General features: G+C 45.3%; 1 protein-coding gene across 5 annotated transcripts in view; it reads right to left on the bottom strand.

Moving 5' to 3' along the window:
* Positions 1-23412, bottom strand: part of JAKMIP2 (janus kinase and microtubule interacting protein 2) — a 189614-nt gene that overhangs the window by 128590 nt on the left and 37612 nt on the right. For 4 of the 5 annotated variants that reach the window (XM_077472953.1, XM_077472954.1, XM_077472951.1 and 1 more), the window contains exon 2: positions 17917-17982. The exons of the other annotated variant lie outside the window; for it this stretch is intronic. The gene's annotated coding sequence lies outside the window, so the exon portion shown is untranslated. The remainder of the gene's footprint in view (positions 1-17916; positions 17983-23412) is intronic. 5 annotated transcript variants of the gene reach the window in all.

The following is a 23412-nucleotide window of genomic DNA, read 5'->3' as shown; positions in this document are numbered from 1 at the left end:
CTTTAAAAATGTACCAGTTGAAAATTACAAACAGATTCAACTTAACACAACAAACCCACACAGTCCCTGTCTTGTTTGCACCGCCTGTATACTGCTGTTCTGAGTATATAGGGCCTGGGGGCCACACGCATTTCCTTTTTTTAATATGGGTACAGGGTTCCCCTTAATATGCGTACAAGACCCAAATAGGCTGGTAATGGGCAGGGAGGGCTACCCATGTAATTTTTCTGAATGATTTTCAACCATATTGCAGGAACCAGATATAACATTAAAACCGCAAGCAGTTTTAAATGGTGTTATTTCCGTTTAATGTCATTTTGTGCAGGGACTGTTCTAAACACGGGAAACACGTGGCACTTCACAGGCATACTACAGACACCCCCCAAGCACCATATTTAAAGGAATATTTCACTTTTTTTTTTCACTTTAATCGTCAGTAAAATCAGTGCTCCCGCCAAAACGGCCATTTTTAAAAACATTTTAGGCATTGACCCATGTCCCCTGGGGCAGGAGCTAGGTCCCCAAACCCTTTTTAGGACAGTATCTTGCATATTAGCCGTTAAAATTAGCACTTTCCATTTCGAACGTTCGAGTCCCATAGACTTCAATGGGGTTCTAACGTTCGTAGCGAACGTGGGGTCCGTTCGAAAGTTCTGGTGCGAACCGAACCGGGGGGTGTTCGGCTCATCCCTACTCACAAGCTTCGCCCTGCAGCCAGGCACACTAGCTCATTCACACATTTCTTCAATGACCAGTCTATGGGTATTGTTTTTGTCCTTTTTTTTTATTTTTGGAGAACTTGGATAGAGTTGAGGGGATTAGGTGGGATACTCCAAAAACAAGAACTATGTACACTTGAGGACTTATGTATTCTACAGGACAAGCCATATTAACCCTATTAATGACTGGGCCTATTTTTCAGACTTGGTGTTTACAAGTTAAAATCATTTTATTTTTTTTGCTAGAAAATTACTTAGAACCCCCGAACATTATATATTTTTTTCTAACACCCTAGAGAATAAAATGCAGTCGTTGTAATACTTTCTGTCACACCGTATATGTGCAGCGTTCTTACAAGCACACTTTTTTTGGAAAAAATACATTTTTTTAATTAAAAAATAAGACAACAGTAAAGTTAGCCCATTTTTTTTTTTTATATATTTTGAAAGATAATGTTATGTTGAGTAAATTGATACCCAACTTGTCACACTTCAAAATTCCCCCCGCTCGTGGAATGGCGACAAACTTTTGCCCTTAAAAATCTCCATAGTCGACATTTAAAAATATCTACAGGTTACCAGTTTTGAGCTACAAAGGTGGTTGAGAGCTAGATTTATTGCTCTTGCTCTAACGATCGCGGTGATCGCTAACATGTGTGGTTTGAACACAGTTTACATATGTGGGCGCTACTCACGTATGCGCTCGCTTCTGCGCGCGAGCTCGGCGGGACAAGGCACTTTAAAAGTTCCTGGTCCACCTTGAGAGCGAGCAAGAGTGGATGGCTATGTTCATAAATACAGAGACCATGGAGGATGAACGTAGCCACCCTCTAACAGGAAGTCAGATAACTGCTGATAAAAAAAGAAGGAATTTGGACATTTGGAGGAGGCTGAGAGCAACAGAAGGTACTTTTTAAAATGAGGAATACATATTTGAATAGCATTTTGTTAAAGGCAATCTACCACCAACATTTTCAGTCTTTTCATGTTAACAATAAATACTGTAATCAGCTCTCTGGACGGTATGCATGTTCTGTATGAAAAAGGGCGCTCCAGCAAATGCTGCATTCCAGAGAAGTTTAACTGAGGCTATCATTATCCACCCAGAAAATTAATCCACAACACTTGGTGGCTTTTTAAAACTATTTTTAGATGTTAAAAATGGTATTTAGGGAATGCAGTGCTCTCCTGAATAAAATGTATCACCTGTTGATATATTAGCATTTTTACATCTCAAAGAAAAACGACATGACCCCTTTCTCCCGCCCCCTGCTGGTGACATCATTTCCAACTTCCAGGTCCAAGCTGGGCAGCGTGGGGCTGACTACTTCCTGATTTTCCTGAATGTACAGCTATTCAGCACAACATCACACCAGAACCTTTCCCAGCTACCCGGATCGTGCGAGGAACCTGTGGGACGCAGTATAAATACCGTACTAGTGACCCCACAATAGGGATAAAACTTTTTTGCGTAAGGGAGTTTAACAAGATACGTGGCCACTCATTAGAAAAAGAGGTTTAACCTTAAACTACGTAGGTTTTTTTTTTTTTTTTTACTGTAATGCGCTGTACACAAGTTCGGACATTCTGACAACAAAATCCCATGTTTTTTTTCTGACGGATGTTGGCTCAAACTTGTCTTGCATACACACGGTCACACAAAGTTGGTCGGAAATTCCGAACGTCAAGAACGCGGTGATGTACAACACATACGACAAGCCGAGAAAAATGAAGTTCAATAGCCAGTGCTGCTCTTCTGCTTGATTCTGAGCATACGTGGCACTTTGTGCATCAGAATTGTGAACACACGATGGGAATTTGCTTGAACAGATTTTGTTGTCGGAAAATTTGAGAACCAGATCTCAAATTTTGTGTGACCGAAATTCAGATGGAAACTGTCCGATGAAGCCTACACACAGTCGGAATTTCAGACAACAATCTCTGATCGCGCATTTTCCGTCAGCAAGTCCGACCATATGTACAGGGCATAACAGCGGCATGGATGTGGAATTCCCCTCCACAGGCGGTGGTCTCAGTGGGGAGCATCAATAGCTTCAAAAAACGATTAGATAAGCATCTGAACGACCACAACATACAGGTTTATACACTGTAATATTGACCTATAATCACACACATAGGTTGGACTTGATGGACTTGTGTCTTTTTTCAACCTCACCTACTATGTAACTATACCTGGTCTCCCACAGTGCACAGAACATGGAAATGCAATTATTTTAGTAAATATAAATGGCTAAATACCTTTTCTCATCAGCAGTATATAGCAGTCTTGTTACTTCTATTAGTGTTTGGCTTGTAGGAGGAGTTTTCATTCTCCACTGACTGCCCTATGAGGCTGCAGGACCCCTGACACTCTGTCTGGAAAGTGCTGATTGGCCCCGTGCTGATCACTGCACCCTTCCCAAAAAAAAACACTCTAGCAATACAAACCAAACTGAGCATGTGCAGAGTGCCCCCAAGGCTTTGTTCTATCAGGAGATGGATTGGGGACAGTGGAAGATGGAGAGGATCAGAAAAGACATGATCAAACAGCCTTTTTACATAATGTGTAGGATTAGGTTTCACAGTGAGTATAACAATTATGCTTTACTGCATATACAGACTGATTACTGTTGTGGGTTTAGTAACACTTCAATTATATGTGCATCTGCACCTACAGTTTTCTCTTAATCCTCCTGCAAAATCCGACAAATACCCGTTGAATCTGCTAGTAAAGTCCACCTAATGCAGCTTAGTATGGTGGTGTGGTAATGATGCTGCACTGCTCCTGAATTCAAAGCAGAGTTGCCACTCTCATGTAGACTGTGCTTATTTGCACTACAGTTGGATTATAAAATGTTGCAGGTGGCATAGCTATCAGCAGCTGTCACTCATTTGTAAACCTATAGTCACAATTGGCCCCTGAACACACCAAGTCCTGCCCTGTTTTCTGGATTGGCAGCACTGCTTCTGTTGATGAAACTCCCCACTGTAAGGTGCAATGTCTGGGAGAAGGAGTGTGTGAGACAAAAATGAAGGTGGCTCAGCAAGGCTGGGTTCACATATTTGTGGCTGTGGTTTGCAATCCAGAGTCCGGTGCGTTTCTGTTCACAGGTTCTGATTTTCCTTGAATTCGCGCCTGAACTGGACCCAAAAAGGCACAGGACCCTTTTCAAAACTGCACCACAACATGTGTGAACTAGCACCATTGAAAGCCAGTCACAATCACATGTTATGAGAATTGGATTCAGTTAAAAATGCATCCAATTTGCATATATGTAAACTCAGCCTACAGGAAGTTTTTTGTTTACTTTATGATGACTCTACATTAACCGTTTTCGGATCAGCCGCCACAGTTTTATACTACATGATCTTGCGGGGCTTGCATAGCAGGCTACCTGCGATCGTCTCACGGAGAGGAAGAACGGGGAGATGCCGACGTAAACAAGCATTTCCCCGTTCTGACTAGTGACACTGATCACAGCTCCCTGTGATCGGGGGCATGATCAGTGATACACACAGCCCCCCCCCCACAGTTTGAATCACTCCCTAGGACACACTTAACCCCCACAGCACCACCTAGCGTTAACCCGTTCACTGCCGGTCACATTTACACAGTAATCGATGCAATTTTAATAGCACTGATCGCTGTATAAATGTGAATGGTCCCAAAAATGTGTCAAAAAATTATTAATAAAAATGCCATAAAACTATCCTCTATGTTTAGACGTGATTACTTTTGCGCTTATTGAGATTTTTTTTTTTTACCAAAAATATGTAGAAGAATATGTATCGGCCTAAACTGAGGAAAAAAAAAACAGTTTTTATATATTTTTTTGGGGATATTTATTATAGCAAAAAGTAAAAAATAATGCATTTTTTTCAAAATTATCGCTATTTTTTTGTTTATAGCGCAACAAATAAAAACCGCAGAGGTGATCAAATACCACCAAAAGAAAGCTCTATTTGTGGGAAAAAAATTAAGTCAATTTTGTTTGGGAGCCACGTCACACGACCGCGCAATTGTCAGTTAAAGCAACGCAGTGCTGAATCGCAAAAAGTGCTCTGGTCTTGGCCAGCCAAATCCTCCGGGGCTGAAGTGGTTAAGGTAAAAAAAAACTTTTACATGCAGTAAAGTAGTAAGGTAAGGAGGAGGATTAGGACTAAGTGTTAGGGTTGAGTTTTAGGATTTAGGTCAGGGAAGAGTTAACTGTTAAAGCCAAACTCCAGGCCAAATCTATTTTTTCCTTGCCTCCCACCCAATCCCTCTAACCCATCCTGCCAGCTGATAACTTTTCCTTGGTGAATGTCGGTGAAGTCAATTATACTCATCTGAGTTCCCCCATAGGGGGACTCAGATGTGAAGATCTAACATGACCATGGCTTTAGATAAGTGAAAACAGGAATTTAAACTTTTTTTTGTTAACCCAAAAATCTGAAGGGGGGGGGGGGTTAAATACATCCCAAAGTTGGGCTTTAAGGAGAGATCCCAAATAGCAAGCAATTTAGCTGCATGTTTGAAAATAACTTGCTAAGCTATTGCTAGACTTACCAGGCTTCACAAGTTTGTTGCACAATTGCAGCAAGTCCACATTGGATGACTCCAGATCAACTTTCTTTGCAAACATTCTGCAAGTCTGCTGCAAGTTCTGTTTCAGTTATGTTGTGCAATAGTCATCCCACCACAGAGGTCACTGTGGCTGAATTTTCATGCTGTAGACTCACCAGCGCAACTTTTCTCTTGCTAGAGACTTGCCACGCAAATTTGCTACAAATTTGAAAAGTGTCAACTAGAACATGTACTTTAAATGCTCTGCAAGTGTACAACTTGCCAGTGAAAATGTGCAGGAAGTTAACAAGACAAATGCCCCCTACACACGATCAGATTTTCGGAAACAAATGTTGGATGTGAGCTTGTTGGCGGAAAGTCCGACCGTGTGTATGCTCCATCGAACATTTGTTATCGGACTTTCCACCAACAAATGTTGGCTAGCAGGTTCTCAAATTTTCCTCCAACAAATGTTTGTTGTTGGAATTTCCGATTGTGTATACACAAGTTCGTTGGACAAAAGTCCACGCATACTTGGAATCAAGTACGAGCCGGACATGCTCAGTCTTGTAAAACTAGAATCCGTAATGGAGATATCACGTACGTCTTGTAATTGTTGGCCAACATTTGTGTGACCGTGTGTATGCAAGACAAGTGGGAGCCAACATCCTTCAAACAAAAATTCACGGTGTTGTTGTCAGAAAGTCCGATCGTGTGTACAGAGCATTACAATTCAACACTGCCACAAATTTGTGGCAAGCTATCCTTGCAATCTGGACTGAAGGATAAGGAAGAGGTAAGGGTTAGAAACATTGCTGCACACATTGTGCATATCATGATAACCACTGTATTTATTGGCGTATAGCACTCACTTTTTCACCATGAAAATCGGGTGCAAATAGCGCGTGCGTGTTATACGCCAATACTTAAATTTTAGCTGCCTTATTTAAAATTTTAGTTTTTTCCTGAAACTTCCCTCTTAAAATGAATGTGCGTGTTATACACCTGTGCGTGTTATATGCCGATAAATACGGTAATATCATTGCTACTACTCTTTTTTTGTGTTTTTTAGTTATTCAAACGTAGGTCCTGAGATCTGAGATCTGATATTCTGAAAAGGCTAGTGAGCTACAGAGAGTCCCGGAGCTAGCAGCCGCAGGGGGTGGGCGCAGGGACGGCATGACATGTGCTGGACTGCACAGTCGCCGTCTTTAGTGTGGCGCTGGGCCGCTTTAAGGAGGCCGGGTGGGCGGAGCCAGGGGGCGGAGCCTAGCGTGTATCGCCGTGAGTTAGGACGTGCTGCGCTCAGTCACACGAGCGGAGGAGGAAGTGATCGGACCCTCCCGCTCGGCGCAATACAGCACGGTGCGGCCCTCGTGTGCTTGGACGTTCCCGCGCGGCGCAACACTAGACAGCACGGACCTCCGGATCATGGCGGCAAGTGAGGGTTTTTTGGCGGATTTGCGGTCAGCGGTAGCCAGTCGAGGCGCCGCATGGCTCAGGGCCCAGATAGCGGCCATGGCGGCTGAGGGGGAGGCGGCAGACGGCGGGGGAGTAGTGGCTACACCTCGGGCGCGGCGATCCAGGCCGCCCGAGCGGTACAGCCCAGAGGCAGGCCCGGGGGGACACCATAGCAGAACGCACGGCACCCCTAGGGGGGATGGAGCTGCAGCCGGGACATCACGGACCCCTGAGGGGGCGGCCTCCTCCGGCCAGAGGGCCTCCAGGCCAGCCGGGAGGAGTGGGCTGAGGAGAGGACAGGCGGCTGCGTTGGGAGAGACGGGGGCTTCGCAGGGCTCGGCGCCACCGGCCAGGCGCCGCTGCATGGGGCGGCAGAAGGACACAGGCAGTGCGGGTGGCGGCAGCCAGCCCAGGCGGCGGGAGCAAGTTGTGGAGCGGGTGGGGGTCCTGCCCATGACCGCGGCCCCCAGTCCCAGGCAGCCCAGAGGCGGGCATAGGGGGCGTCATGCCGCCGAGGGGGCCTCCGAGGTGACGCCTGAGAGGAACAGCCGGCCGGAAGGGAGGCGGAGGAGCACTTCGCCGTCACGTGGAAACTCGGCGGGCAGCCGCGGAAGAAGGGAGTCGCGCCCAACACGCCGCAGATCCGAGGACGGGGGAGCTGGTGCGTCTGGAGATCGCGCTCCTCGCGGTGAGCTGGAGGTCGATAACAGCAGGTCCGAAGGGGAACTGTCGGAGTCGGACGGAGGGGACGACCAGGTCCGGTCGGCGGCGGTGGGTCCGTGCGAGGCGGCTGCAAGGCCCAGCCCTGGGCAGCCCGGTGAGTGTGCTTCTAATGATGTTTTTTCTTCCGTGTTGCAGGTTTTACTTGCGCGGAGTAACCCGCAGGGTACGGCTTCTGGTGGTGGTTTTGGGGCTGCGGGGCCTGGGGCAGACCTTCCTGTAGCAGGGGAGAGGAGGTGCGGTCAGACGGGCCAGGAGGCCCTGGGGGGTTTGTTGCAGGGGCTTAAAGATTTGGTGCAACGGTTCGAACAGGGGGGTGCGGGCGGGCCGGCTCACGCGTGGTCCCAGGTGCCTACTCCTGTGTCCGGCACAGCTGGAGGGGTGACGGGGGTGCAGGCCGCCCCCGCCAGTTCCGCAGGGGTGTCGGTGGTTGCGCCGTCGGCGGAAGGGGACACGGTTCAGCCGGCTGACAAGACGGCTGATTCGGTCCGTTTGGCGGATGCGGCAAAAAGTGAGGTGTACGTCTGCTTCGAGGGCCCGCTCGGAGCACACCTTAAGACTGAGGTGAAAGAGAGGATTTGGAAAGGTGAGTACGTCGAGATTTTCACCTTGTTGCCGCTGGAGAAGTTCAACCTAGATAGGTTGAAGCCCGAGGAGCGGAAGAAAGAGGATGAGGAGAAGCGTCGGTACAGGTTGATTCCGCGCACATTTGCCAACTGGCTACAGGCATTCGCCATCCTAGCAAGCGTCGTGGGAGAACGGACTCCGGAACACTGTTCGGCGCTGTTCGTGTATCTGGAGGCCATCAGTGAAGCGCACAGGACGTATGGTGGTACGGCTTGGCTTCGCTATGATGAGCAGTTTAGACAACGCATGGCAGTCCGACCGTCTCTTAGCTGGGATCATAAGGATATTAGCCTGTGGATGAAGCTCATGACAGCGGCGCGGGCTCCCAATCCGTTTTTTCAGCCGGGGGTCGGAAGTTCGTCAACCTCAGGGCAGCCGACCGAAAAACGTTGGGGTTTCTGCTGGCAGTTTAACGCGGGCACCTGTAAGTTTGGGCCCACCTGTCGGTTCAAGCACTTATGTTCCGGGTGCGGGGGTACTCACGCGCTCTCCAAGTGTTTCAAGAAAGGGAGCGGGCGTCCCGGAGATGTTGCGCATAAGAGGGACGACGCCAGTGCGAGTGGAAAGGATGTTGCCTTTCCTCAGTAGATACCCTGATCGGGCGGGAGCAAAATTGTTGGAAGACGGTTTTACTTCCGGTTTCAGGATCCCTTGTACTTTGACCTCGGTTCCGCCCCTGGCTAAGAATTTGAAGTCCGCATTGCAACACCCAGCTGTTGTTGCTGAAAAGCTTGGCAAGGAAGTGTCCTTGGGCCGCATGGCCGGCCCATTCCGGGAGGCGCCTTTCCCGGACCTGGTGGTTTCGCCTCTCGGTGTGGTGCCGAAGAAAGAACCGAACAAGTTTAGGCTGATCCATCACCTGTCGTTCCCGAAAGGTGGTTCTGTGAATGACGCTATCCCCCCGGAGGAGTGTGCGGTGACATACACTTCTTTTGATGCAGCGATAGCTTGGGTGCGGCGTTACGGCCGGGGGGCCTTGATGGCGAAGTCGGACGTTGAATCGGCCTTTCGCCTGCTTCCTGTGCACCCGGACAGTTTTAGGCTTCTTGGCTGCACATGGGAGGGGGGGTTTTACGTGGATCGTTGCCTTCCTATGGGGTGTTCTATTTCTTGCGCCTTTTTTGAGCAATTCAGCTCCTTTTTGGAGTGGGCTGTCCGTGACGTTTCGGGCATCAACTCGGTAGTCCATTACTTGGACGACTTCCTATGTGTTGGCCCGGCGGGCACTACGGTGTGTGCGGTACTTTTGGGGACGCTGCAACATTTGGCGGAGCGCTTCGGAGTTCCGTTGGCTCCGGGGAAGACAGAGGGGCCCAAGGCCTGCATCACATTCTTGGGGATCGTGATTGACTCCGCGAGAATGGAGTGCAGGTTACCATTGGACAAGCTGACGTCGCTTCAGGAGGAACTGCGTGGGATGATTGGAGTGCGTAAAGTGCAACTGCGACGGTTGCAGTCGCTGCTAGGGAAGTTGAACTTCGCGTGCCGGATCATGCCCATGGGGCGGGTTTTCTGCCGCCGGTTGGCGGCAGCTACATCGGGGATCCGGTCCCCCCAACATTTTGTGACCTTCAATCAGGATCACAGGGCGGACTTGGCAGTCTGGCAAGGGTTTTTGGAGACCTTTAATGGCCGGGCTCTGTGGATGTCCGGTCCGATCAGTAATTTTGACCTGGAATTGTTCACGGACGCTGCGGGGTCCACGGGGTTCGGAGCGTTTTTCAAGGGACAATGGTGCGCGGCACGATGGCCGGCCGAGTGGTCTGAGGCGGGGTTGTTGAAAAACCTGGTGCTGTTGGAACTGTTCCCTATTGTGGTGGCAGTTGAAATTTGGGGGGAAGCGTTTCGTAACCTGAAAGTGAGATTCAATTGCGACAATCTCGGGGTAGTGCAGGTGGTGAATCGGCTGACGGCGGCCTCAGGGCCGGTTGTCCGGCTTCTTCGGCATTTGGTTTTACGGTGTTTACAGGTGAATGCTTTCATCTATGCTGTGCACTTGCCGGGAGTTGACAACACAATTGCTGATGCTCTGTCTCGTTTTCAGTGGGACAGGTTCCGGGGACTGGCACCGGAGGCGGAGCGTCATGGGATCGACTGCCCCGCGGGGTTGTGGAGCATTGCGCTAGAACAGCGGCAAGCTGGATAGAGCAATCTGTCTGTAAGGCTACGTGGGGGGCCTACTCGAAGGTGTGGCGTGAATGGTCGGATTGTTTAGCAGCTATCGGCATGGCCCCGGGTGATGCGGGCATGGCTCAGGCGGTGTTCTATTTCCTTAGTGGTTTTCTGGATAAGGGGGTATCGGCGGCCACCATTGATCGGAAATTGGCTGGGCTGGCTTTTTTGTTTAAATGGCAGGGTCAGCGGGACTTCACGAAGGAATTTTGGCTACGACAAGCGATAAAAGGCTATAGGCGGGCGCACAAGAGAAGGGACGGGAGGCGTCCAGTCTCTTTTGAACTTCTTCGTGCCCTGAGTCGGGCGGTGGTGGGGGTTTGTCGTTCGGCCTATGAGCGAACGCTTTTCTGGGTGGCTTTTGCACTCGCCTTTTTCGGGGCATTGCGGATTAGTGAACTGGTCAGCCCGTCCAAGCGGGTTGCGGGGGGTTTGGCACGGGAAGATGTTGCACTGGGACGGGCTGGGGTTAGAATCTTGATTCGACGGTCTAAGACCGATCAGGAGGGTAAGGGGTTGCGAGTGGAGTTGGCCAGGATAGGGGAGGTGGCCCTCTGCCCTGTTAGGGCTGTGGAAAGCTTCCTGGCGGTGCGGCCGGCGGTCTCGGCTCCATTCCTAATACATCTGGATGGCACTTACCTGTCCAAGTTTCAATTTGTGACTGTTTTTCGGAAGTGCGTGGTGGCAGCGGGTTTTGACCCGACCGATTTTTCCTCTCATTCCTTCAGGATTGGGGCTGCCACCGAGGCTTCTAGAGCGGGGTTGGGTGTCGAGGCGGTTAGGAAAATTGGGAGGTGGGATTCGGACAGGTTTAAATTGTATGTCCGTCCACAGCTGTTAGATTGATGCATTTTTCCTCGTTGCAAGTTTTGGGGGGGGGGGGGGGGTCCGGATGGTTTTTTTTTTCTTTTTTTAGTGTTTTTTTTTTTTTTTTTTTTTTTTTTCATATGTGTTACTTTTATTTCTCCTCAGGTTATGAAGTGGGCCTGGTGTGGATACTGGGCCATTCATACGTTTTCTGGGGTGCAAAGAGAGCGGATATGCGGCCGAACGGCAGGCAGCTTCGCATTCCGAGGCAGGAGGCTCAAGTTCGTTGGATTGGGATCCCCGGCATGAGGTGGAACAGGGTGCTTGGAGAAGTACATAGGTTCTCACGACTGGACAGGTCACCCGATGTGTTACTTTTTCATGTGGGGGGTAATGATATGGGGGCCAGGTCTATGAGGGATCTTATCCGGGACATAAAATGCGATTTTTTGCGATTAAAAGCTAATTACCCTAACATGGTTATGGTATGGTCGGACATGGTGGGCAGGTTGGCTTGGAGGTGGGCCCTATCAGACAAGAAGGTGGACAGGGCCAGGGTGAAGGTCAACAAGGAGGTCAGCAGGTTCTTCATCAGGAATGGGGGCCTGGCAGTCAGACATAGGGAATTAGAGGTGGAAACGTGGAGGTACTTACGGAGTGATGGCGTTCATTTGAATGACGTCGGGACGGATCTGTGGACATTAGGCTTGCAGGAGGGTGTTCAGCGAGGGCTGCGAGTGTGGAGGTGCCCAAAAGGGTAAGGCTTTACCCCTTTCGGGCTGTGGCGGTTCTTTGGCAGTTTTTAAAGTAATAATGGGAGGTACGGGTAGTAAACTGTTGTACCCATCCATGGATGGGGGTGGTTTATTGGTACTTCCAGGTTACGAGGTGTTAACCTGGAAGGGTTAAAAGGGGTAGGTCACTGCGACGATTTAGGTATAGCCTCCGAGACAGGGGTTTCCGTCTGGAGGGCAAGAGGTCAAAGTTCAAAAGTCGTTTGCAGTGACCAGTATGTTATTATGCTAGTACCCATGACCCGTTTAAAGGCTGGGAAGGTTTACGGTTATTTAAAGTTATTTATGTTATTTATGAAACAGATTTGTTAAATAAAATACGGCCGGATGGCCATTTAATCCATATGTAGTCCAGTCTTTTTGTTTAAGGTGGGTCACGGGAAGTGGTTAAAGGTAGTTGGATGAGAAAAAGGTTTATGAAACACTGGGCTTAGTCCTACAGATGTCAAGAGAGTCCCGGAGCTAGCAGCCGCAGGGGGTGGGCGCAGGGACGGCATGACATGTGCTGGACTGCACAGTCGCCGTCTTTAGTGTGGCGCTGGGCCGCTTTAAGGAGGCCGGGTGGGCGGAGCCAGGGGGCGGAGCCTAGCGTGTATCGCCGTGAGTTAGGACGTGCTGCGCTCAGTCACACGAGCGGAGGAGGAAGTGATCCCCACCCACCCTCCCTGGTTGTGGTATTGAGGGTTCTTTTGTTGGGAGGTTTGTTAATGATACAAGGGGAGTCAGGCGGTTCTTTGGCAGTTTTTAAAGTAATAATGGGAGGTACGGGTAGTAAACTGTTGTACCCATCCATGGATGGGGGTGGTTTATTGGTACTTCCAGGTTACGAGGTGTTAACCTGGAAGGGTTAAAAGGGGTAGGTCACTGCGACGATTTAGGTATAGCCTCCGAGACAGGGGTTTCCGTCTGGAGGGCAAGAGGTCAAAGTTCAAAAGTCGTTTGCAGTGACCAGTATGTTATTATGCTAGTACCCATGACCCGTTTAAAGGCTGGGAAGGTTTACGGTTATTTAAAGTTATTTATGTTATTTATGAAACAGATTTGTTAAATAAAATATGGCCGGATGGCCATTTAATCCATATGTAGTCCAGTCTTTTTGTTTAAGGTGGGTCACGGGAAGTGGTTAAAGGTAGTTGGATGAGAAAAAGGTTTATGAAACACTGGGCTTAGTCCTACAGATGTCATGAAGACAGAGTAGTTAGCTGGAAAATAAAAGTTAAGTTTGTGCACTGATGACCCCTTCTTCCCTGACCACAGCACTGGTCCATAGTAATCTACTGACTATGCTGACAACTCTCCATGTTACCTCACCCTAATATAGAAATATTTTATTTTAAGATCAATGATAGTAGGTAGGTTGCCAAGGGTCCCATCAAAATTTTGCTATGAGACCCTCTGTAGTCAAGCCCATAGAATAATCTGTATCTGCTTTTCCTGACTACTTTAATTGCTCATAGACATTTGTCATTGCGATATATGAGGGAAGCAGCCTACAGCACTTTCTCTGGATCAATTTAAATGTAGAATAATGATCTGGATAGGTTTATTTTTATCATTGCCGCCAGTGCTTTAATGCATGAATTGCTGGAGATCAGACTGAGAGTATTTCCAGATAATGTTAGCACGCTCTCCAGGGCTCATCTTGTGATAAAGGATTGCATGGTATTGTTCTGCTTCTTTCTTTACGTCTTTTCACATTATAGAAGCTGTAAATCAGAAGGCTCAGCTTTACGGGGCTTGTATGCTATAAAGTGTGCTTAAGGCTACTGACTGCTGAGAACACTGTAAAGTCTATTATATTCTACCACTAATAGAAACACTAGTTTAGTAAAGGGTCAGAATTCAAACCTGTGGGGGGGGGCTGCCAATGTTAATCCATAACTCATAGCATTCTGAGAATAGAAAGAGACACCTTTTATTTAGTCCATAGTATGTGAGCAAAAGACACACCTTTACAGTGCGACAGGCTATGTGGACCATAAAGAATTACAGAAAAAAAATGTACAGAATAAAAATTATCAGTTGAATTCATTGTTGTTTTGTTGAATAACATTTGTCCTTCTATCAGTGTTTAACAAATTAAATATTGCACAGTCTAGGACTCTAGGTGAAAAGCATAGTGCAATATAAAAAAGTGACAGTTAATGATGAAAGAGGGATAGAAGGATTTGTGTTAGGCATTGTTCCTCCAAAAATTGGTATTGAGGAGCTATCTTAAAGTATACCAATGCCAAAAATATTTTTTTTCATTTAGAATAGAGCAAAGAATGGTTAAACATCTGGGAATGTTTTTTGGTTTTGCCATCTGTGTTCCACTGGGGAGATTTCCATTGACTTCCTGCACTGTAGAGAAATCGCTCCAATGTGAGGGAAATGCACATAGAAACAAGTGGACCCATGAGAACATTTCCAACACCTTCTGTTCTGGTTAAAAATACAAAAATGTGGATTTCCCTCACTTTCCCTCCTTTTTACTCCTGAGGACAGTACCAAAACAAGTAGTGAGAGTGAACCTCTCAAATGGGGACACACGGGTTTCCTATCCCTCACCACTCTATCCAAAAATAAGAGAACAAAATATAAAAAAAAAAATTTACTTTAGACACACTCTGACCACTTTCTGAAAGTGCGAGCTGCCTCACCCTGAAGCTCACTGTGTGGCTTCAGTACCTCTTGAGTAACTGACTGGAACATCAGCAGAGTCAGTACAAATGCAAAAGTCCTCATCTGCATACTTAACTCAGCTTAGTGACTCAAAGTACTGATGCCAAACATTCACCACGACGGCCAGACATTTTCAGAAGGACAGGTCAGCAATGGCAACCTCACAGTTTTAAAACTGTTAACAGCAATGGCTAGACCTTACTTTACAGCCTTAGTACCCAACTTGGATCCCAGCAATCAGTAATGGGATCATCGTGAGTTGTAAAGGGACTGAAATTTAAGTGATGTCTAGCAGTCTCATGTAACATAACCTCAGTCTCTGTCTGTCTACTACAGCATGGTCTTCAACCACACCTGTAGCATGGTCACACTCTGTTTCCCGTATAATGCCCTCAATCCTCGACAGTCTTTTGTAGTACTATGTATAAAGTAATGCACAATCCTGCAGTATTATCAGGAGCTGAAGCTGGGCTTGGAAAAAAAAGTTAAGTGCATTATAAAATTTTTGATAAATTAAATGATACATTGATTACAAAGGTCTATACAACAGACCTTTGTAATCAGACCAAGTGGCAACTGAGGAAAAAAGAGCTACAAATGAATCACTAGTAAGCCTGGCGCAACAATCAATGTCATTAATAACTAGTAACTGCCATAAATAGGTAAACTTCATGGCTGAATTTCCCATTAAATGCTGTATGTTGCACCAACAAGCAGAACCCACGTGAACACATCCATTACTGTCCAGGGTACATGTTACTCACAAAAATCCACAATACAGACTAGAAGCAAGCAATAAATCTAGATCACCAACATAAAAAGCTTTATGCCATTAGGAAAACTGGCCTAGCTTGCGCAAAAATAAGGTCATGGTCGGTCAGGCTCATCCACTAACTGTCAATGCAAAGTGAGTAAATGGAGGACTGAAAAACTTGCAAAGGCCAGAGTATGTGAGGCAAGATAAGTTATTGCACAAGCAAAAGACACACATGACATAAGAAAATACTATGGAGTCCCAGAGGAGGAAGAAAGGGAATGCTGGGAATCGCACTACTTTAGATAATTGTGCTCGCTGTCATATTTATCTGATGGTTATGCAGAGTTCAAAATAGACCAACTATACAACATATTTAATAATTCACACACTTAACATTCATTATTATTAAGCAGTGCGACTAGGAACATTTAAAAGAACACACATTTTTAACATACCACTTTCTGACAGAGTGAAATAAATCAGAATCAGAATACTGTATTAATTCCAAAGGGAAATTATTGTGACACAGCCACACTTAAAGCGGTAGTAAACCCGCAATTTTTTTATTTTATTTTTTAAACCTGCAAAGCAAAATGCATAATGAGCTAGTATGCACCGCATACTAGCTCATTATGAAATACTTACCTTAGAACGAGGCCCCGACATCTGGCCCTATCCACGCCGAGGGAGCCGACATGCTCCCTCGGCGTCTCTTCCGGGTATCGCGGCTCCGGCGCTGTGAGTGGCCGGAGCCGCGATATCGTCACTCCCGCGCATGCGTGCGGGAGATTTCAGTCCGGCCGCACGAGCGCTGCCGGATTTTCACGGAGAGAACCCCCTTGTGCGCATGCGCCGCTGCAGTCAGCGGCTCATACCGAGGGTAATATCTCCTAAACCGTACAGGTTTAGGAGATATTATTTTTACCTACAGGTAAGCCTTATTATAGGCTTTCCTGTAGGTAAAAGTTAAAAAATTGACCATACTACCACTTTAAAGAAAACACAAGATCACAACAATAAACAGAACAAGACACAATGACACAATATAACTACCAATAACAGCAATTAGCACCAATAACAAATTAAAACTATACTCTAATAAACCATCCATACCATTAAAATATAACATAAATTAAATAACATGGATTAATAAATAACAGAAAATCAAACTACCAAAATACAAATAATACACCACTTTCTCTAGCATTACCCCAAATAATAATTAACATAATACCAACATACTAAAAAAAACTACATAAAAATCCTGATCACAATTAGATTTAAAACTCCATCTCCAGCCTTTACAGAAAAAAATTTACCTTGATGGCCAAGGCAAAAATTATTTCCTGGTATAATAAAGTGCAAACATGCAAAAGCGATTTCAACTGAGCACCAACATGATGATATAATAATATGTGTATAAAAATTCCAAACACCAAGTAATGCAAATAGTGAATATTCAAACAATGCATCAAAGTCTTCAAACAATGTATCAACTTCTTCAGATAGTGTAGACGATCTTCAAATCCCTGCTGGACAGTAGGTAAAATTTACTGAAAAATCTTCCACCACCATCACCTGTCACACATCCTACTCACCAGACTTCCATGACCCCTATAAAGCCTCATACAAACGATTAGACTTTGTATAGACTTTCCTGTGGATATTTGTACAAAGGGCGTTGGCCGAGAACTTGTATTGCATACACACGGCAGGACTTTTTCAGACAATTTTCACCAAATCATGTGGTTTTTCTGCGCTTTACCGCCACCTTTGGTCAACTTCTGTATTGTTGTCTGATCTTTTGCATTGGTTCTGAGCATGCGTGTTTGTACTTTGTACAAAAGTCCTATGGTTTTCTGTACACACGATCAGACTTTGCTCCATCGGACTTTTGTTGCCAGAAAGTTTGTCCATTCGCACAGCCAACAAAAGTCAGATGAAAACCGAAAAAGTTTGTCCGATGGAGCGTACACACGATGGGATGTTGCTCCAAAACAGCTATTTTGCATGTTTGTTGTCAAAAAGTCTGATTATGTGTATGGGCCTTTACAGGTAGTCATAAAGCGCATATGGATATATCCAGCAGGAGTTGTGCACGATCCCAGCGTTGCTCCCAACATCCCAACTCACCCCCCCCCCCACTCCCTGGCAGCCCAGTTCCTCGCCAGAAACTATTTTCCACTCGCAAAATACGAGTAGGTAAGTGGAAAATTTGAGGGCTGATGTTATGTTCACTTTCTTGCTGTGCTGAATTAATAAGGAATGAGCATTGGAACAGCTAGCCATGGATTTAGGTAATCAGCTCTGAAGAGAGCTTGAAGGCATATTTTCTCAAAAAAATGTCTTACAGCCCTTTTTATTACTATTTACCTATCCAGTACAGAAAACCTGTTAACATGTTTTTTCTTTTTTTCAGACAAGTTCACAAACAAAAGATGGGTGCCAATGTAAATGACAGCATCAAAACCTGAAATCTCAAGGAATACATATCCTTTTTTTTACAAAGGTTCAAGAAGGGATTGGCTGCATGTACAGGAAAAAGAACATAAATCCTTAAAGTGGCACTAATTGATATCCTTATTCTCCAAAAATAGTCCATACACATCCACGACTTAGTGGCCCTGCTCTCATAAAATGGTTTCTTACTGTGTTTTTCTGCCTCCTTGTATTGTCCTCTGTGAGATCCTGAACCTCTCCTTTTCTCCCTCACTTCTGTTTGGAAAAAACAATGCATGTTAGTTGAGGTCATGTGCACAGCTCTACACACACTACAAATCCCATAGTCCATAGTCCCTAGTTCACATTCCTACATACAGTGGGACCATGGAGAATGAGCATAGCCACCCTCTAAAAGAAGGTTAGATCACAGCAAAAAAAAAATTGGAGATCTGGGAGAGGCTCAGAGAAATAGTGTGCTTTTGTTAGTTAAAAATACAAAACTTAAATAGAATTTTAAACAGAAATCAATAGAAAATTACTGCGCTACTATAAAACAAAGGTAGCTGCTGACACTACAATGTAACAAAACTGTGAAAGATAAAAGTGAAAAGTGCAGAGCTAATATACATATATAACCAAAAATGTTTTGATGTGTGTTAAACACAATAAAAACGTATAAGTGACTGGTATTAAATAAGTGTGTACCAATATTAAAGTGCATAACTGCCAAAAACATATCATGCGTGCAAAATCAATTGCTGATGGCCACAATGAGTAAAGTGGTGGACAAAAAAAAAAACAATAATCAATAAGGCTTGGCTAAAGATGGAAAGTTCACCGACATCCACATATAATAGTTCACAAAGAAAACTGAACACACATGAAAAATGGAGAGATATAGATTGGAATACTTATATAATAAGTAACTGTTTTCTCTTATCTCTTGTGTGACAATTGTATAGCAATCTATATAAACTGTTCTCTTTTTTCAATAAAGCCTTTGAAAACGGAAAGAAAAAGAAAATGGAGAGATATAAAATAAACGTGATCACAAAGAGTTCCAATGAGCGCAATGTACGGAGCGGCCTCTCTATAACCCGATGCGTTTTGTCCTAAAGGACTTCAACTGGGATATGGGCCAGCTCCCCCACACTGCACAAATATATGTATAAAACGTGAATATATTATGTATTATCTACATGTATTTTTGTGCATTTTTATCAGGTTAGCATCACAAGTGATTTTGTGTATGAGAGCCCTAGCCTTGATCGACCAATGGAATATTTTGATTTTTTGCTTTTTAATTTAAGTGGCCGTAAGGGGCCTGCTTAGTGTTATAATGTTTTCTGTTTCCAGCCGTGTTTTCGCGAGATCACAGCTGTTTGTAAGCCTAAACTCATCCATATTGAGGCTTGGCGAGCATACTCAGTGTGACGTTGATGACGCTTCCATGCTTGGTCAAAGCGAGGCTTGGGCATCATGCGTGATATCATGTGATCATCATCCTTCCACTCGCTAGCACTGAGTATGAGGCATGGAACCTACGCCATCCATCATGATGGACACATCTGAGTGCTGGGAACGGACTGGCACCGTGCTAAACGCTAATTGGGATATTGATTGCCCTACGCTTTATACATATATTTGCACAATGTTGGGGAGCTGGCCCATACCCCAGTTGAAGTCCTTTAGGACGAAACATGTCGGGTTATATACATTGGGCTCATTGGAACTCTTTGTGATCACATTGATTTGATATATGCACACATCAGCCTTGATGTTTGTACTTATGTCTTTTTAAATAAACCCATCCATTTTTGATCTAAGCTATGTGGAGGCCCTTTTTTTCTTTTATGACCTAATCTATGATCATAGACTGAACGAGACATTGGCACATTGCACCTGGATTTTCAGTGACGTTGTCAGAGTTCTTGTCCCTATTCTCACACTTGTTTGATTCACTGCTGCTGGCATGTGAGTCCACAATTTTCGGTAAGAGTACCTACCCCTACACCTGGGTGGTGGATGAAAATCCCTGATGATTCTGTAACAGACGATTATCCATCACATTCTTCATTGAACAGACTTCTTTCCAGATCTTCATTTTTCATATGTGTTCAGTTTTCTTTCTGAACTTTTAAAAGTAGATGTCGGTGAACATTCCATCCTTAGCCAAGCCTTATTGAATATTGTTTTTTATCCACCACTTTATCCATTGTGGCCATCAGCAATTGATTTTGCACGTATTATATGTTTTTAGCAATTATGCACTTTAATATTGGTATACACTTATTTAATACCAGTCACTTATACGTTTTTATTGTGTTTGTTTAACACACATCAAAACATTTTTGGTTATATATGTACCGGTATATATATATATATGCGCTGCACTTTTCACTTTTAAATAGAATTTTCACTTTAAAGGGTGAGGAAACGTTCACAGAAAAGTTTTTCACCTTTTTGCCATCACCCACTTAAGAGGATGTAGCCTACCCTAACCTCTCAAAGATCTTTGCTTACCTAAATCTCATGCCGAGGACTGCAGCATTGTTTACTTTGCTCCTTTGGCCTCTTCGCCAGATGCCGTGCATGTGTAGTTCAGCCCCATAGACATATATGGGTCAAATATATAGATAAGAAGGTGAAAAACTTAATCTATCTAAAACCGAGCTCTTAATATTTCCTCCCCCACGTACCCCTTCACCTGACTTCTCTGTCAAGATCAATGGCACATCTATCAGTCCATCCCCACATGCCAAGGTGCTAGGGGTAACCTTAGACTCCGAACTGTCCTTTCAGGCCCACATACAAGCCCTGTCCAAATCATGCCGCCTCAACCTCCGCAACATTTCCAGAATACGCCCCTTTTTAACTAATGACACCACCAAGCTTCTAATTCACTCCCTGGTCATCTCTCGCCTCGACTACTGCAACTCCCTCCTCGTTGGATTACCTTTACATAGGCTATCCCCCCTCCAGTCCATAATGAATGCTGCTGCCAGACTCATCCACCTTACCAGCCATTCAGTGTCCTCCACCCCTCTCTGCCAATCCCTGCACTGGCTTCCACTCACCCAACGAATAAAATTCAAAGTACTAACAATAATTTACAAAGCCATCCATAACTCTGTCCCCAGCTACATCACTGACCTGGTCCCAAAATACCAACCAAACCGCCCTCTTCGGTCATCTCAAGACCTCCTGCTCTCTAGCTCCCTTGTCCCCTCCTCCCATGCTCGCCTCCAGGATTTCTCCAGAGCTTCTCCCATCCTCTGGAACTCCCTACCCCAATCTGTCCGACTGTCCCCTAATCTATCCATCTTCAGACGATCCCTGAAAACCCTTCTCTTCAAAGAAGCCTATCCTGCTTCTAACTAACACTGTTTTACTTCCCCCATCAGCTCATCCCCCACAGCAATTACCTCCTGTATCAATTGCCCCTTCCTTTTTAGATTGTAAGCTCTAACGAGCAGGGCCCTCTTATTCCTCTTGTGCCAAATTGTAATGTAAATGTAATGTCTGCCCTTATGTTGTAAAGCGCTGAGCAAACTGTTGGCGCTATATAAAACCTGTATAATAATAAGAGCCCCAGGGAAGTCTATGGGGCAAAACTGAAAACATTCAAACATTTGGTGAAGAAGCCAGTAATTTGAACAATGCCGCAGACCTTGGTGTGAGATCAAAGTAAGTATAATGCTTTGAGAGGGAAGTGTGAGGTACATCTGCTTGGGGGGGCAGAAGAGTAAGGAAACATTTTTATGAAAGTTTTCCTCTTCTTTAAAGTGATAAATAATTGATTATTAGACCCCTTTTCCTTCATTTTTACATAAGGTTGTTGGGATGTCTACACAGTTTTAGCAATGCTAAGGAAGCACAGGCTTGTCCTTCAAAAAACAGATAAATGAAGACGGAACAGTTCAGGAACCATAAACTGAGTCATTCTTTGTTTGCCAGTAACAAACCAACAAGCTGAATGATTCATGCTGTAAGTTAATACAATTCATGTTGCCACTCTGATAAAAGCATAGTCAGTTATATTGTCCAGGAACCAAGGTGATTTCTTTAAACTCATTGTTAGTAAATAAGTTTGCATGTATTATTCTGTTATTAGTGCTCTTACTAAACTTAAGAGGGATTCCGCCCAAAAAAAAAAAAATATTAAAAGCCAGCAGCTATAAATACTACAGCTGCTGACTTTTAATAAATGGACACTCACCTGTCCCGGGTTCCAGCGATGCCGGCAGCCGAGGCCGTTCGACCGCTCGGGCCTCGGCTGCTGCCGCCGCCATTCGAGGTGAGGGAATCAGGAAGTAAAGCGAATCGGCTTCACTTCCCGGTTCCCTACTGCGCATGCGCGAGCCGCGCCGCGCAATAGAAAATCTCCGCGCTGTCACTGGGACCCGTGTGTGTCCCAGCAGACAGCGCGGCAGGGCAGGAAATGGCGTAGACTCCCGTGGGAGTCTATGCCCGGAAGTGGGTGAAAATACCTGTCTTTGACAGGTATCTCCACCCCCCTCCCCCCTGAAAGGTGTCAATTGTGACACCGGAGGGGGGGGGGGGGGTCCGATCAGCGGAGGTTCCACTTTAGGGTGGAATCCCGCTTTATTAAGTTCCGTACACATGATCAGAATATCTTTAAAAAAATTGAATCAATTGTAATAGTACACAGACTTTGTCTGAAATTTTCAAAAGGGACAAACACAAAAAAAATTCTTGTAGGATTTTCATTTAAACGGTACAGTTTTCGTCCAAAAATACAATACAAATACATTATATCACTTCCGAATTTTTATTCTGTCGTATGAGAATGTTCGTACTTTAGTAACCTATGCTTTTTCGATAAGGAGACTAGCATGCAAAAAAAAAAGGCGCTCATTCGTCCGATAATATTATTGTGTGTACTAGACTTTAGGTAGTAAATTCTTGGATGTGGAGGAGCACCTTGTAGAAAAGTTCAACTTTATGTTAAAAAATCATGACAAAATGTACTAGGAGACTTGTGTGAAGGCTTGATGAAGACTAAGGCTGACCTTACAAGAGTAGATTTTTTTCATTCAACCAGTGGGTTGAATGAAGAAAATGACTCACTTCCCCCATCCACATACTCGATGTGGATGGGGGTGTCTCTCCCGCTGAGTCTTTGCATAGCATAGAGAATTGTTTTTCCAGCAGGCTGGTTGTACACAAGTTGATCAATAGATTGATTTGTATACAACCAGCCTGACAATAAATGGATCGAAATTCGGCTGGCCTCTGCTGAACCAGCTGAATTTTGGTCCATATATGACTGGGTTAAAGTTTCAGCCAGCTGCCTTTACTACCGCCAGTAGACATTAGTCTTCATGAAGTCTTAATGCATGTCCTCAATTGCATTCTGTCATGATTTTATTTAACATCAACTGCTCAAGCCAGGAAGAAAGGGGCAGTGGCATTGCTATAGGGGTGTGGGTCGCAGCGGGTGACATACGCTAGAGGGGTGACACCAGGGGCCGCTGCCCACCACTACACAGTATTATATTGCTTCTGCTTGCAGAGCTGCAGAGGAGCGGAGCGAGCAAAGGCACAAAGCTGTACGGGGGAGGCTGTCTGTAACACTCCTCCATCTTAAGCTGTTGAGTTCGGGATCTCTAATATCTCCAGAGGCAGCCAGAGTTGATGGGCAGAGCTGAGGATGTGGCTCCCTTCTGCAGTCCTCCCACA

Source organism: Lithobates pipiens, unplaced genomic scaffold, assembly GCF_037356315.1.
Source record: "Lithobates pipiens isolate NorthernLeopardFrog02 unplaced genomic scaffold, aLitPip1_a1.2 Scaffold_8, whole genome shotgun sequence".
In the NCBI taxonomy this organism is placed as follows: domain Eukaryota; kingdom Metazoa; phylum Chordata; class Amphibia; order Anura; family Ranidae; genus Lithobates; species Lithobates pipiens.
Note: the sequence above shows the minus strand (reverse complement) of the source record. Positions and strands in the feature narration are given on the sequence as shown.